The following is a 15,253-nucleotide window of genomic DNA, read 5'->3' as shown; positions in this document are numbered from 1 at the left end:
AGCTAGACCGTTTGGCTCAGTCCTAACCACCACTTAGAGACGATGATGATGATGATGATGATGATGATAATGAGTTTTTTGGTCACCTCAACGTTGCTTACAATTCTCCTAGACTGCAATTTATTTTTACTTAATTGGTGGATTGAATTAGCAACCGGAGTTCTGATTGGTATATATATATTTTTTTTTACCGAGTTTCATGTTCCGGTTGGAATGATTATCTTGATTGGTGGACGCAAAGAAGGGGGGGGGTGATTTGTAAGAACTGTTCTTATTGGTGGAGGCAGAGTGTGAGATATGTTGCAGCCGATGGATAAGAAAACAACTGGATAAGAACTAATGGAATGACGAAGTATCAGCTTGAGGTTAACTCGAATATATATACCGATTACTACCCAAGACGACTATAACTGTCTACTGTCACCGTAAGAACTAAATGGGTTAAGTAGTGGCTAAGTAAACTGAGCCATGACGCCACTAAACCTATCAACGGGCGACATATCAGGAGTGACGTGATTGGTCAACCCAGATTGTTTACACTCATGACGTCACCGCTGTATGGCAGGGAATAATAAAAGGTATACAAAATATCTTATTCTAATGCATAGTGATAAAACTTGTTGTCGCAAGTAGGAGGTTTAACGACTAAAAATATAGCTATTAACTCGTAGGAAGTTTAGCGAAGAGGACGAAAACTTAAGAAAAACAGTGTTCTTGATAGCAAAAACAAGCTGTCTATATATATTTTAATTTTTTGGTTGTAAAGAGCGTTCGGTTGTTCAGAAAGGAGTGATCACTAAAAGTATTAAAAAAATGATTTATTTCTTTTCTTTAAATAGCTAGCTAGCATATTTGGGTATTAAGGTGTGAAGACAATGGTACGCTAAGTTTGTCGTAAGTGTCATTTCTCTTAAAGACTATCAAAGATCATCGCCTTGTCTATCATTCTCTTCTGAACCCCATCTTGAAGCGCTGAAGGTAAAGATTCATAACGTATATACAAACTACTACTTCCAAGGTGGGAGTGTATCTCAGCCGAGCGTGTGAGACGATTCATGCCAACTCTCTTAATATTTCATAACAACAATCAATGATGTTAAATTGCTAAGTATTATGACATTTTAAATGATGCTCTTAATATCTACTTGCCGTGATCGATTATTTCATTATTTTCACTATTTCACTATCATTCATTTCACTATCATTCATACATAAAGTAAATTCAGCATTAGATATTAACCCATCATAAAGGTGCTCTCATTACTCAAACTCAACATCGTCTACTGTATTGCCTTATATCCAAGCTTCCTTATACAGCTGAAATAATACCTGGCATATTGACGTACCTTCACCTGATTCAAATTAATGTTTCCCAGCCAGAATTTCTCCTCACGATATTGTTCAGCCTATTAATGTATTAAATCTCTGTATATGTTTCTTTATCATGGCCTAGTTGATAAGACTCTGAGGAACAGGCTAGTTTGCGTTCATTACACATGATTAAGAAATATTTGTTCTATTTTTCATTTCCATTTTCCTTTTTAACAAGTTGTATTTTTATTTTTTTCCGTTTTCTTTCGTTCAAACATTTAATCCAAACCTTTCGTTATGTTCTAATTATTTCTAATTATTTTAGAAAACAAAAACTTGCATTGATGATGTAATTTTTCTCATATTTCTCAAGACTTTTGAAAGATAATTTAAAAAAAAAACACATTCAAGACAGTTAACCATTAATTTGATTTACCTACGCTAAAATTCCCGTTTTTTTTCTTTGACAAATCGACTTAAAAACCGCATCTGTCACCTCCTCTCTATGCCTTTGTCACCATCAAACCTCAGCTTCCTCTAACCCACCGTCCACCCAACATCTCCTAACATCAACTCACTGCTCTGACTACTACCAAATCTTACTTCAATTATTCACTATTCTATCTTTCTATTTGTTTGTTCGTCATGAATTATTTTATCGTTATTCACTTCTGTTTTGATCTTTCTCTTAACATTTATTCTTTATTTTCACTTACACTTTGCTGGAAAATTTTTAAGAAATATATATCACTTCATCTTATGGAAATAAACTTATGGTAAACTTTCTCTCTTTCTCTATTTATCTCTCTCTCTCTCTCCTTTCTTTCTTTCTTTCACTCCACTCACCTGAAATCTTTCATCAGAAATACATGATATAAAAAACATTTTATTTTTTTCACATAATAATAATAATGATAATAATAATGATAATAATGATAAACTTTATAAATCATTCATTATTATCCGTCACATTTTTTTTTTTAATCTTAATTCTATATATTCTCTCTCTCTCTCTCTCTCTCTCTGTAATTATAATTTTTAGGTCTTTTTCCTACAACAACTATACTACGTCTACTACTATTATCCCCTTTCGCCTCTTTTCATCTTCCTTTGTTTCGTGCATACCTCCTTCCTCTTCCTCCTCCTCCTCCTCCTCCTCCTCCTCCTCCTCCTCCTAGTTGTTTGAGTGTTTTTCTTTCATTCTATCCCTGCTGTTGCTGAATTATTCATTTTCAACCTTCCCCTTTGTACTTCTTTTATCACGCATTTGTCAGCTCCTTTCTTTCTTTCTTTCTTTCTTTCTTTTTTACAGGTTCTTGTTTTAAATGTGTTATTCTGTTGCTTCCTTCTTGCAGTTATTCCAGTTCTCATTTCACACTTCTTTCATATCTTCATTCATCGTCTCTCTCTCTCTCTCTCTTCTAATTACTCTACACTTCATTATTCTCTCTTTCTATCCCTTTCACTCCTCTCCCTCTATATTTTGTTTCCTTTGCGTTAATCTACTGTTTCTGCTGTTCTACTTTCTCTCTTTCATTCTCTCTTTCGTATTGAACGATCGTCCTCTCATCCTTTCATCTCTCTCTCTCCCCTCTTCTCTCTTGCTTGCCTCTCTCTCTCTCTCTCTCTCTCGTCTCATTTTATCTATCTATCATCTGCCATTTCCCCCATACTCATTCATTTTCTTTCCTCTCCCTTTATTCACTCTCACTTTGGCACACACTTTCTCACTTATTCAATTATTCACTCACTCACTACCTCTCTTTCCCTCCTTGTGTTCCTTGGTTTATCTCTCTCTCTTTCTCACTATCTCTCTCTCTCTCCCTCCTTGTGTTCCTTGGTTTATCTCTCTCTTTCTCACTATCTCTCTCTCTCTCCCTCCTGTGTTCCTTGATTTATCTCTCTCTCCTACTTGTGTTCCTTGGTTTATCTCTCTCTCTCTCTCTCTCTCTCTCTCTCTCTCTCCCCTGTTCATACCAGGCGTGAGGTTCTGACGTCACATTTCATTCCCTGTCTCTACAACATAATAATTTCACTTTTTTTTTTTTTTTTTTACTTGTCTCACTGTTATGGTTTTGTCAGGACTTTATTATTATCATTCATTTATGCTTTGTTTTTTATACGTTTTATTTTTTTTTTTAAGGAAAAGAAAAAGTTGGGATGTTTTACGTGTGTGTATGTGTGTATGTTATGTGTTGTATGTGTGTTTGTGTGTGTGTATGTGTGTTTGTGTGTGTGTATGTGTGTTTGTATATGTGGGTGTGCGTGTATTTATGCATGTATATGTGTGTATGTATGTGTAGAAAAAATGCTATACATGGCAACTTGTCTTTCCAGTTATAGAACAAAGACATCCTCTGTTGGAATCTAGCCGGTGTAGCCAGATTGGGCAGATACCCCCCCCCTCCTCCTCCTCCTCCTCCCTCCTCTGGAACTACCCCTTATCCTTGGTTTGTTTACCTCTAGCATTTCTAAGTTTGTATTAGGCTTAGAGAATAATATTGATCTTACTATAGTATTCTTATAAAGTGAAACACGTTATCATATGTTACTTAAGGTTACGTTCCAGGGTATGACGCGAGTGATGGGTGAGTGGTAGGGAAGGATCTTTTGAGAGGAGGAGGAGGAAGATGATGAGGTAAAGGAGGAAAAGACAGGAGGAGGAAGTGGAAGGAGGAAGTTGGTGGAGGTGGTGGAGGTGGGGGTTTGTGCCGCAGGGGTCTGGCAACAGTGGAAGCACAGCTCTTAAAGGTGAACCAACAGTGGCAATGGAACACACACAGTACAGTCAGTAGTTGGTGTACCTCTCCCACACTACTGTTGTGTCACTTCTCTCCTGTACTGCTCGGTTCTCACAGTCAAAAGTTTAACATATGTGTGTGTGTTAAACATGAAAATTAATGTCCTGTTATCAACATTACGATCTAGCACGGAATGTTAAGAACTTCTGCCTTCCGATTGGTTGGTTGTTTTGGTCAGTCGATGATCATTGGTCGTATACGATATATTTTTACTACGTTGTCTTTTTCTTTTCGTTCTACAATTTATCTAAAACTTCTTTAATAAATTATTACTTTTTCCTAATTGAATTTTCTCCCTTACTTCCCTCATTGTCTATAAAAACATAATTACTAGTAACAATATTATGGAATTTTAATCGTCCTGTCTCATTTTTTAGGCTTTATATCTAAACATATCTATCGATAACATAAGCAATAGGATACGCTATTCTTACTTTCTCTCACTCTCACTCTCTCCACTGTACCCATACCGGAACACTCAGCATGTAAACTTTGTGATAAACCCTTAAAGCATACACTTGAACACTATATTATTGAATGTAACGCTGTCAAAGACTTCAGGCCACTTGGCTTATTGTATCATGAACTATGTACTTACTACATTGAATCGGGGGTGCTTGAGGACATCCTTGCTGTTTATCCAAAATTTGCTAGCCCACACAGATTAGTCCTCAAATAGAATGTGACTTATACTATATATGAACCACTGTCCTGCATGGCAGTGAACAGTGATATCACCCACATGACCCGAGCCTATATATACTGTTAGTGAATATGATCTATTTCTTTGTGTATGAACCTCTGTCCTGCGTGGCAGTGTGAAGTGATACCACCCTCAGTGTCAAGACCTGACAGAATTACTCAGAATAGACAAATTGTACTCCAAGGTTTGTCAATAAATTTGCTAACCGTAATCCTCCCTCTTCCTCTTTCTCTGTCCTATCAAACTCTGTCGATGGTTTAAATAAAAAAATATATACACTTAAGCAAAAGCCAGATTGTTTGTCTTTCCAGATCCGTCTCCAAGGCAGTCCTAACACACACACACACACACACACACGGTGCCACTCCAGCGCCTCCGTCACCAGCACCCAGCTGTCGAATCTCTCCCTTAAGTTATCAGAACTACACGAAAAGATATTGTAAAAAAATATGTGAAAGAAAGTAGCTTTAAAGACTATGATCTCTGCCCCCCACTTCTCTCTCTCGTTGCCCTTCAATTTTCTCTCTCTCTCTCTCTCTCTCTCTCTCGTTGCCCTTCAACTTCCCTCTCTCTGCCCCCCCATACATTCCTACTCCCACCTCTTTCCGACTCTCTCCCCACTCTCCCTACCCCACCCCTCTCATCCCTCCCCCACCACCCCTTCTGCCTCTCTGATGGTAAGAATCAATATCGTGACCTTGAAAGACGCCAAGTGAGGGTGGGTCATTTTCCCCTCTCTCTCTCTCTCTCTCTCTCTCTCTCTCTCTCTCTCTCTCTCATGGGGGTTATTCTACTGTAAAATGTTCGAGACTTCAGGAAAGGGGACAATTTCAGGTACTTCATAACCACATGTAGGAAAAGAAAAACAAAGAAGTTAAAGGAATAGATTTCTCTTCAAGCGCATGGAAAGAATGGATATAATTAAGGGTGAAAGGTCTTCTTCTCTTGCCTGCACCAAGGTTAAGTGAGTTTGAATCTGAATTTAAAGATGAATTTCAGGGCTAACTAATGGGTATAACACTTCTCAACATTAGTAATCAAGAGGGAATTCGGATTAGAAAAAAATGGGTTTAAAAAAGTGGTAGATTTATCTTAGGTTGAGTAAGGGGTTGGGACGGGGTATATCAGCAAACTCTAACCTTCTTCGCCTTTATACTTGACTGTTTATTTTCTAAGGAGGTAATTTGGATTTGGTCCCTTTACTCGCTGCTTTCAATGAACTGTGTAACTTGGACACTGGAGGAAAGCACAACACAACTTTCACTGAACTTGACGCACCACTTTCACACAATTGCGTTACCTTACTGTACACCTTCTCACCACCTACCAACACTCTCCTACACTCAAGTAAGACGTTAAGTTAAAGATGATAAGCTGAACATAATGTTATACCTGCTCTGTTCTTATAAAAAAAATCACAATACTCGTTCACACAATACTCGTTCACTCATTCTCCTAATGAGGGGAAGCTTAGCAGTGCCTGGGAGTGATATTACGAATGATAAAAAATATGATTATAGACAAAAAACAATAGCATTCATAAAAAAAGTATACTGCAAACCTCAAAAGAATGTATTTACCCTACAGCAGTTTGAGCCTCACTAACCAATACGTGTAATTGCTTCAAATATTCCTATTTTCAATTCATGTAAAGATATATTTTTTTTCTATTGGTCTACTTTGTAAGGATGACTCTTCTATTATTATTTCCTTATTAATTTATCTCACTTGTAAAAAAATCTCTTTCTTTATAAGTAAACTATTCTAAGTGACATCCACTTTATACGACTCCTCTGACTTATTTTACCTACGCTTATATAGTGTCTACAACACTCCTCGATTTCTTTTATACTAATCCCAAACACAAGTTACCAAGACCAGCCAAAAATACATGAAGACTGACAACCATCACAGACTGTCACCAACCAGACCAACGGGAGGGCATGAAGAGAGAAGTTGTTCATTGTAAACCCTGTCATTGTTTATGATGACTTATACCTTTCCTCTGATGTTGTGTAAATGTCACAAGCTCATTAAACTGGCGAGTAGGAATATTATCCATTAAGTACCATCACATTATAACAAACACCACTTTAAATATTTCTTTCAGTTGATTCTTTACACTTGCATTTACGAATCTTTCTCCACTTTCCACACCTCTCTCTCTTTCTCTCTTCTTGTATCTTTAGTTGTGGTTCTAATCTCCGAGGAGTAAAGTGACTAGAGTGCAGGATAGCTTGGCTAGCCTGTACAATATTTGGGATTGTGTTTTAATAATTCATACAGGATGGAATTCTCTTTAAACACCGCTCCACGTTACTCCCTACAGAGGCGTCTTTGTACTATCACCATCATCTCTCTCTCTCTCTCTCTCTCTCTCTCTCTCTCTCTCTCTCTCTCTCTCTCTCTGATCTTTTTCACTCACCAGTTGCAGTCTGTTATTTGTGATGTACACGTGAGCTACACGACACAACATCTATCCAAAAACATTAGCATTACGCTTTTAACTCATAAAAAAAGAAGATTGAATTTGACTCTATCCTACGCTCTAGAACTAATACGTTCAATCGTATTTATTAATTTCCTCTCAATGTATTATTTCATTTTTTTTATTCACACTAAAGGCTTCACCAGCACCGATAGGCCTAAGACTTTGTTTCTTAAAGACTTATTTTCCTAGAGACATGGAGGCAATAAGACTTATTGAAAGAGGACCTAAGGCCTATGATGCTGGCCCTGTCGGGGTGGTGGCGTGGCATAACCAATGTTGATCTTTTAATTCGGTCGGTCGGTCGGTCGGTCGGTCTGGCTGGGGGAAGATGGCATCACGCGTTTGTGTCGAACAAGGCAACACAAGGCACTACCACCCACGTGTATATATAGATAGATCTTATCCAGGTATGAAAACAGAGTGAAGCAAAAAATATCTTATTTTACCAGACTCTTATGTAGATGAAAATAATTTACAGGTGTAGAAGAACAAAGATACGCAAGAATAAAAATATGATAAACATTAATAATTAGATAGTGTAATAATCAGTGATGTGCAAAAATAATTCGTGTTTTTGAAGGAGATGACCGTAATGTTTTGTAAAAGATTAAACGATTGATAACTTTTATATTTTCAGGTTGAGAATTATTTATTTTTTAATCAGAATAATGCTCTACGATTTACCATTCTTAATTAGAAGTCATGATTTAACAAGAATTTTAACACTTTTATTATCATGGTCACTTGTTTAACTCTTAAATATATAATAATTGTGATTATTAACACACACTAAGTCAATTAACCTTTTAGTCTTCTTATACACCCTTAAACATACCCATCACATCAATAATATTTTCACCTAATTGTTTCATTCCTTTTATACTTATTGATGTATCACATATCTAGTATTGTTATAATTTACTATTTTCCTGATGGTTATAACTAACTTCCTTAAACTCTATAATCCATTTGTATCATAGTTACTTTGTCGATGTCATTCGTTCTTGAGAAGTAATTCACTTTGTTACATTTAATATACAGGGTGATTTTTTGATTCAAGAATCCTAAATATTCCCCTTACCCTAAAAACTACATTAGTTAAGGACCCAATATATTGCGTAAATGTAGCCTAATGTTACACAAAGACGTGACGTGATCCCGGAGTTATCAGGTATCATGTTACCCGTCAGTAACGCTTAACGGTTTTCACTCAGTCACGCTATGGCGCTCACTGCGTTTGTGTTTGTTGTGTTGTGTTTGTGGGTTGTGTTTGTGGATTGTGGTTGTGTGTTGTGTTTGTTGGTTGTGCTTTGTGTTACCCGTCAGTGGTGGTGTTAAACGGTTTTCACTCAGTCACGCCATGGCGCTCACAATACATTACACACAATCACAAACACAGCGAGAGTCATGGTGTGACTGGGTGAAAACCGTTAAGCGCTACTGACGGGTAACGTGATACCTGATAACTCCGGGATCACGTCACGTCTTTGTGTAACATTAGGCTACATTTACGCAATATATTGGGTCCTTAACTAATGTAGTTTTTAGGGTAAGGGGAATATTTAGGATTCTTGAATAAAAAAATCATCCTGTACTTTTAGGTTACGTCTTTGTGTGATTTTGTCTATAGAATTGGAATAAATTCTATCATATATAAATTGTATATTTTTTTATTACTTATTTGTCTTATTCATTAACACCATTTTGTTATATCCCTTTGCCTCTTATTTCTATTACTAACCTAACCTTGTCAATATCTCATTTTTCTATCAGTTATCTATAACAATCGATCACAACTAAAAAAAAAAAGAAAAACAACTGAAGTTGAAGCTTTTGCATCAACAGGCTTCAAGTACGTCATTATTTTCTAAATCTGAAATACGTTTAATCAACTCTGTTTACCCTCAATGTTCACCTTCTCACAAACGATGACAACAAATTATCAATACGACATTTACCCTAATTTGCATACAAGTGATAATGAGAAACTTTACCCTAAATACGCAATTTCCTACAAGACACTAAAGCTACAACTCTACAAGATGGCTATATATACATATTTCTCCCAGTCTCGACTACTTCACTCATCAACTCAAGACATATTCAATTCATCAACTCATCAACCCATTAACACACTATTCAACTGTTAAGATTACTACGAAATACTTTTCTTTCAACACAAACACATCAACTTAACACACTTACAAATCATTGAAATTGAGAACTTTTTTTTTTTTTTTACTTTTTCGTTTTATTATTATTTCAAGTTGTTTATTCTTCCGCTATAATCCTCTCGTTTTCTTTATTTCAATTTATCATTTTCTTTAATACTTTCTTATTTTCTTATCGGCATTTCTCTTTTTCTCTGTATATTTCCTTCGGCTGTTTTTTTTTATTCTAATATGCATAAATCCTTGAGCACTCACACACTCATCCTAACACAACCGGAAACACAGTCAAACCTTCATTACTATTACAATGATAATTCTAAATAGCTCAGTAATATGTCTAAATTGGGGGGTTATGGTTTATGTCTGAACTTGTCTAGAGATCAATCAATATTTTGGTTTATTTTAATGGGTTTATGTCTTAAGAGATGATACTGTTTTGTTTTTTAGTCTGTTTAGAGACACTTGGTCTGTCTGGACAAAAAATAAGTCTATACAGTAGGTGTAATTCAAAGTCTTATTTTAAATGGCTTATATATATATATATATATATATATATATATATATATATATATATATATATATATATATATATATATATATATATATATATATATATATATATATGACTTAAAGCTATCTGTAAACCGTAAAAAAAATTCTTCCTTGGGTTTGTTTGAAACAAGTCCTCCAACTCATATTATGTATTTCTCCTTATGGCTATGGCTAAGACATTCGGTCGATTTATGTCTAATTGTAAATACCAGCTCGATGTAACACTCCTTATGGCTGGTGTATGTCTAATTACGAATCCCAGCTCGATGTAACATTACTTATGGCTGGTGTATGTCTAATTATGAACACCAGCACGATGTAACACTCCTTATGGCTGGTGTAAGTCTGATTATGAATCCCAGCACGATGTAACACTCCTTATGGCTGGTGTATGTATAATTATGAATCCCAGCACGGTGTAACACTCCTTATGGCTGGTGTAAGTCTGATTATGAATCCCAGCACGATGTAACACTCCTTATGGCTGGTGTAAGTCTGATTATGAATCCCAGCACGATGTAACACTCCTTATGGCTGGTGTATGTCTAATTATGAATCCCAGCACGATGTAACACTCCTTATGGCTGGTGTATGTCTAATTATGAATCCCAGGACGATGTAACACTCCTTATGGCTGGTGTATGTCTAATTATGAATCACAGCACGATGTAACACTCCTTATGGCTGGTGTAAGTCTGATTATGAATCCCAGCACGATGTAACACTCCTTATGGCTGGTGTAAGTCTGATTATGAATCCCAGCACGATGTAACACTCCTTATGGCTGGTGTATGTCTAATTATGAATCCCAGGACGATGTAACACTCCTTATGGCTGGTGTATGTCTAATTATGAATCACAGCCTGATGTAACACTCCTTATGGCTGGTGTATGTCTAATTATTATGAATCCCAGCACGATGTAACACTCCTTATGGCTGGTGTATGTCTAATTATTATGAATCCCAGCACGATGTAACACTCCTTATGGCTGGTGTAAGTCAAACTTGATGTGTTTTATGTGTGAAGTCATGGCAGTTGTTTATTTAAATGAGAACTGCAAACTCATCGTTATGTATGAAGTATGTCTAGCTCAGTGTTTTGATTTCGCCTTAATATATGTCTAAATGTTCGTGTTATGTCTGATAATTTTGTAGGTTTATGTCTATTAAATCTTTGGTATCTGAATATTTCTCTGCAACTGTTTTCTTTTTTTTTTAAGTCTGTAGTCTCCTGTGTATCCGATGTATGACTGATGTCTGGTTTATCTTTAGTAGTTAATTATTTTAGAATGACTGGTTTAGGTCTAATAATCTGGTTTATTTCTGACTGTTTCTCTAGAAATGGCTAGTTTAGGTCTGAATCGGTATGTCTATTTGATGTTCTTGGCTAAATTAAGAATACCAATTGACATGTCTTTGGATCATGTCTTTCTCTCTATCCCTCTAACCTAAATTGGTATAATCATTTTTTGCTTACCATTCTGCAATTAGGTGATTTATGTCTAAATTATGTCTTTGACTTCAACCCGATCGTTTCATTGTCTTTTTTATGTCTGACGATTTCTGGAATGTCTTAACAGCTCAATGGTCTATTCGTGATGGCTGTTAAATTATCTACATGGCTGTTATATGTCTGTGGGGTGTCTGTGAGCCAGTTGGATGATGCAGTTTTAAGTCTGATAATATCCACTAAAATGTCTTTTGTCAATTCTTATGGCTTACTTTACAACCTGCCCATGTCTGTTCCCAAATCCTCAGGAAGATTCTTAACATTAAGTTTTACATTAACATTCATCCCAAGTTTCTGTTTACTACAAAGACCAACCCGTGTTCTCACTCTCCTCCGGTAGCATCTGTACACACCAGCTGGATAATACAACAAACTGTCAAAACATTCACGACTTAGCTCTCTAGTCCTTGGCAAAATACCTAGCAAAACTGATCAATAATTCCTGTATCATTCTTCACATCATTTCCTAAAACCATTTTTTGTAATATATCGATGGAATTCATTCATTCTTTACTAATTGCAAGTCGTACTGTACTGCCATTCATAGAGTCGTCATTCTCTAATCGTATAAGTCGTTCTACCATTCATATGCTCATATAATGTTTAGTCACACTGTATAATTGATGGAAACATGTCCGACTGTTATTCTTAATCTTTCTTGTATTCAAATATTTCTGTTAAAGTTTAATATCCATATCAACACCTTTAACTATTTCTGTGGTATATCTGTCTCCAAAATTAATGGCATTCGTATCTCTACAAGCTTCTTAGTTTTCTTTTACGATAGTTTATTGTTCATTATAATGACGGCTAAAATACAGTGATTTGCAAACAAAAAATCGGTTTCAAACGAATAGATATAATTTTTGGCGCCGAAAACTAATTTCCTGGATTTTTTTATTATTTAATATGTAGTGAATTAGACAGAAAAACACTACGTCAGTTGAGTTAGGCGAGGGAGGACGCCATGTTTGTTTACATCAGCCAGCAGACAACATGAACCAGGTCAGCTAAGATTACATGAACCAGGTCAGCTAAGATTAAGTTATGTTGCTTCATTTCGTCTGCTGTCATAAATAAACCGGATCTACTAACAGCGTCCACCAGGCACCACTCAGCTCAGGTGGTGTTTATCTGAAGTTCACTGTGATTGGTGAATGATGTTGATTTCCGTCGATTATTTCAATGTTTATTTCCGTCTTTATGTAGTCAACTTGCCTGCATCAATCACCCACTGACGTCTACCATTAACAAAATTGGCATAAAACTTCTCCAATATGTTGAGACAAACTCTGTCTGGTATCTTTTCTCTTCTGCTATTTTGAGCAACAAATCGTAACTTCTGAACCAGTCCCTTCAACCTTTACATCCGTCTTTATTTTTTGTCCTCCTCTCTATCATTAACTCTACCTAATCTAATAAGTGAAATATTTAAACAGTTGATATAAGGTAAAAATCAATTAGTCAAGCACTTTAGACAGGAAACGATTATTTGTTCAAGCACTTTAGACAGGAAACGATTATTTGTTCAAGCACTTTAGACAGGAAACGATTATTTGTTCAAGCACTTTAGACAGGATTACACTAATGCCAATAAAAGACAAGACAGTCACTCTACAACAGCTACACACAAACGACGTAAACAAGCCTCACGCCATTTCTCTCCACGGGATAACAAAACCATAGTTCTGGTCCGAGATTTTCACAAGTCATGGCGGTCTGAACAGCCTGGCACCATTGTCGGTCGTCGCCCACTATTGTCGTTGAGATGTTTCTTGCCGGTCTTGACTACGTAATCAAAGAACGAGATCAATATAACGGTATCATTCGAGGTCTTAAACTGCCTTACTAACTTTCTCAATCCTCTTTGTTTTAATACGTTTCTTGTACTAACCTAAATCCCATCCTTTTACCCCTCAATAAAAAACAGCAAAAACATTCACAATTTGATAAACTTGAGCTTAAAAAAAAGGATTAAATATATACCCTGTTTTAATAAAAGTGAACAGTGATATGGGCGCCTTTTCTCTGAAGATTTTTATTCTTTTTTAAATATCAATTTTTTTTTTTAAGTATCGGCACGGTATGATGTATTAATTGGTCTTTGGTATTATTACGAAGGTTTGTCATACAGTCATGGGCACACACACTCTCTCCTTATCATTATTATTAGTTCATAACTCACACCGATAGTACAACCAAAACTACCATTATAAAAAAAAGGAGATACAAAAGTCCATCCATACTTCTCTTCTTTGGCTTCTATCAAAAAAAGTATCAAAAAACAAAAAATAATACTTTCATCATCCGTTGCCGTTACTTTTACCTAAATTCTTCAGATTAGTCATTTACAAAAAAAAATCAATCCATTATTATTTTTTATTTTTTTTAAATATTTCAACAGCGCAAACTTTTCACTATCAATTTAATAATACTATAAGCCAACCCTTCATATAGCATTTACAAAACAAACAAAAGAAGTACTAAACGCCGCTTAAACATCAAAAAATAAAAGAAAAAAGAAGAAAATCAGAAATTACTCGCTAGTCCTCGCTTACATTCACCATCGTAATACTTGAAATACCAAACACCTAACACAACCAACTTATCCTCAAGACAACAACAAATACAAAAAAAAAATTACATTACTTTCATAATTATCGTCTAAACAGCAGCTAAGTTTGAGTTTTTTTAAACATATGAGTAAACAAGCTAATGGGAGGTTGGGTAAATGGGAAAATGGAAGGTTTGGGAAATTGGTAGGTGGGGTAAATAGGTCTAATGGGAGGTTGGGTAAATAGGTTAATGGAAGGTTGGGTAAATAAGTTAATGGAAGGTTGGGAAAATGGGAGGTCGGGTAAATAGGCTAATGGAAGGTTGGGAAATTGGTAGGTGGGGTAAATAGGTCTAATGGGAGGTTGGGTAAATAGGTTAATGGATGGTTGGGAAAATGGGAGATCTGGTAAATAGGCTAATGTAAGGTCGGGTAAATAGGTTAATGGAAGGTCAGGTAAATGGGAAAATGGTAGGTGGGGTATATAGGCTAATGGAAGGTCGGGTAAATAGGTTATTGGAAAGTTGGATAAATAGGCTAATGGGATTTGTTTGTTAAATTGCCCCAATCTCTCTCAGGTTAATTAGAACACCTTAGATTAAAAACATAAATCCAGCCCCTCGGCAGCCCCACCTTCCAGGGTATATAATCAGATATGGCCACCAATTAAGGCAGGAGAAGTATTTACCTTTAAAACAATGAAAAATGACAATGTATATAAAAACAAATTGAGACTATATCATAATGGTATACACTACAACAGTACCAATAAAGTGATGTCAGTAATATAGAAATGCCAACACATATATACACACACATACACAGTAGGTGATACATACGTGTGTGTATAACGTCGGCGAAGGGAACAAACAACGAAAAGAAATGGAAAACTAAATCCCCAAAAGACAAAAATTCCACTATAGTTGATAATTTTCTACTCTACCTACGATTCAGGGCGCCAGAATATTGATGATAAATGGTGGTGAAACAAACACTTACGTCAGTCGTAGGAGAAACACACACACACACACACACACACAAGATATCCTACATGATGTGTGTGTGTGGGGGGGGGGGGCAGGGTATTGTAGCGGTGGGCAGGCAAATGGGATGAGGGCGTGATGGTAGAGGGATAGGGTTAGGGAGGGGGCGCGGTAGT

At 36.1% G+C, this 15,253-nt stretch overlaps 1 long non-coding RNA gene across 1 annotated transcript; it reads left to right on the top strand.

Annotated features, from left to right (window-relative positions):
• The first annotated feature begins 8,493 nt into the window (after positions 1-8,493).
• Positions 8,494-14,977, top strand: LOC121858428. The gene is made up of 2 exons (XR_006087428.1): positions 8,494-14,341; positions 14,471-14,977. It is a non-coding gene; the product is annotated as an uncharacterized LOC121858428 (long non-coding RNA).
• The last annotated feature ends 276 nt before the right edge of the window (positions 14,978-15,253 follow it).

Source organism: Homarus americanus, unplaced genomic scaffold (genome assembly GCF_018991925.1).
Source record: "Homarus americanus isolate GMGI-L3 unplaced genomic scaffold, GMGI_Hamer_2.0 scaffold57980, whole genome shotgun sequence".
Classification (NCBI taxonomy): domain Eukaryota; kingdom Metazoa; phylum Arthropoda; class Malacostraca; order Decapoda; family Nephropidae; genus Homarus; species Homarus americanus.
Note: the sequence above shows the minus strand (reverse complement) of the source record. Positions and strands in the feature narration are given on the sequence as shown.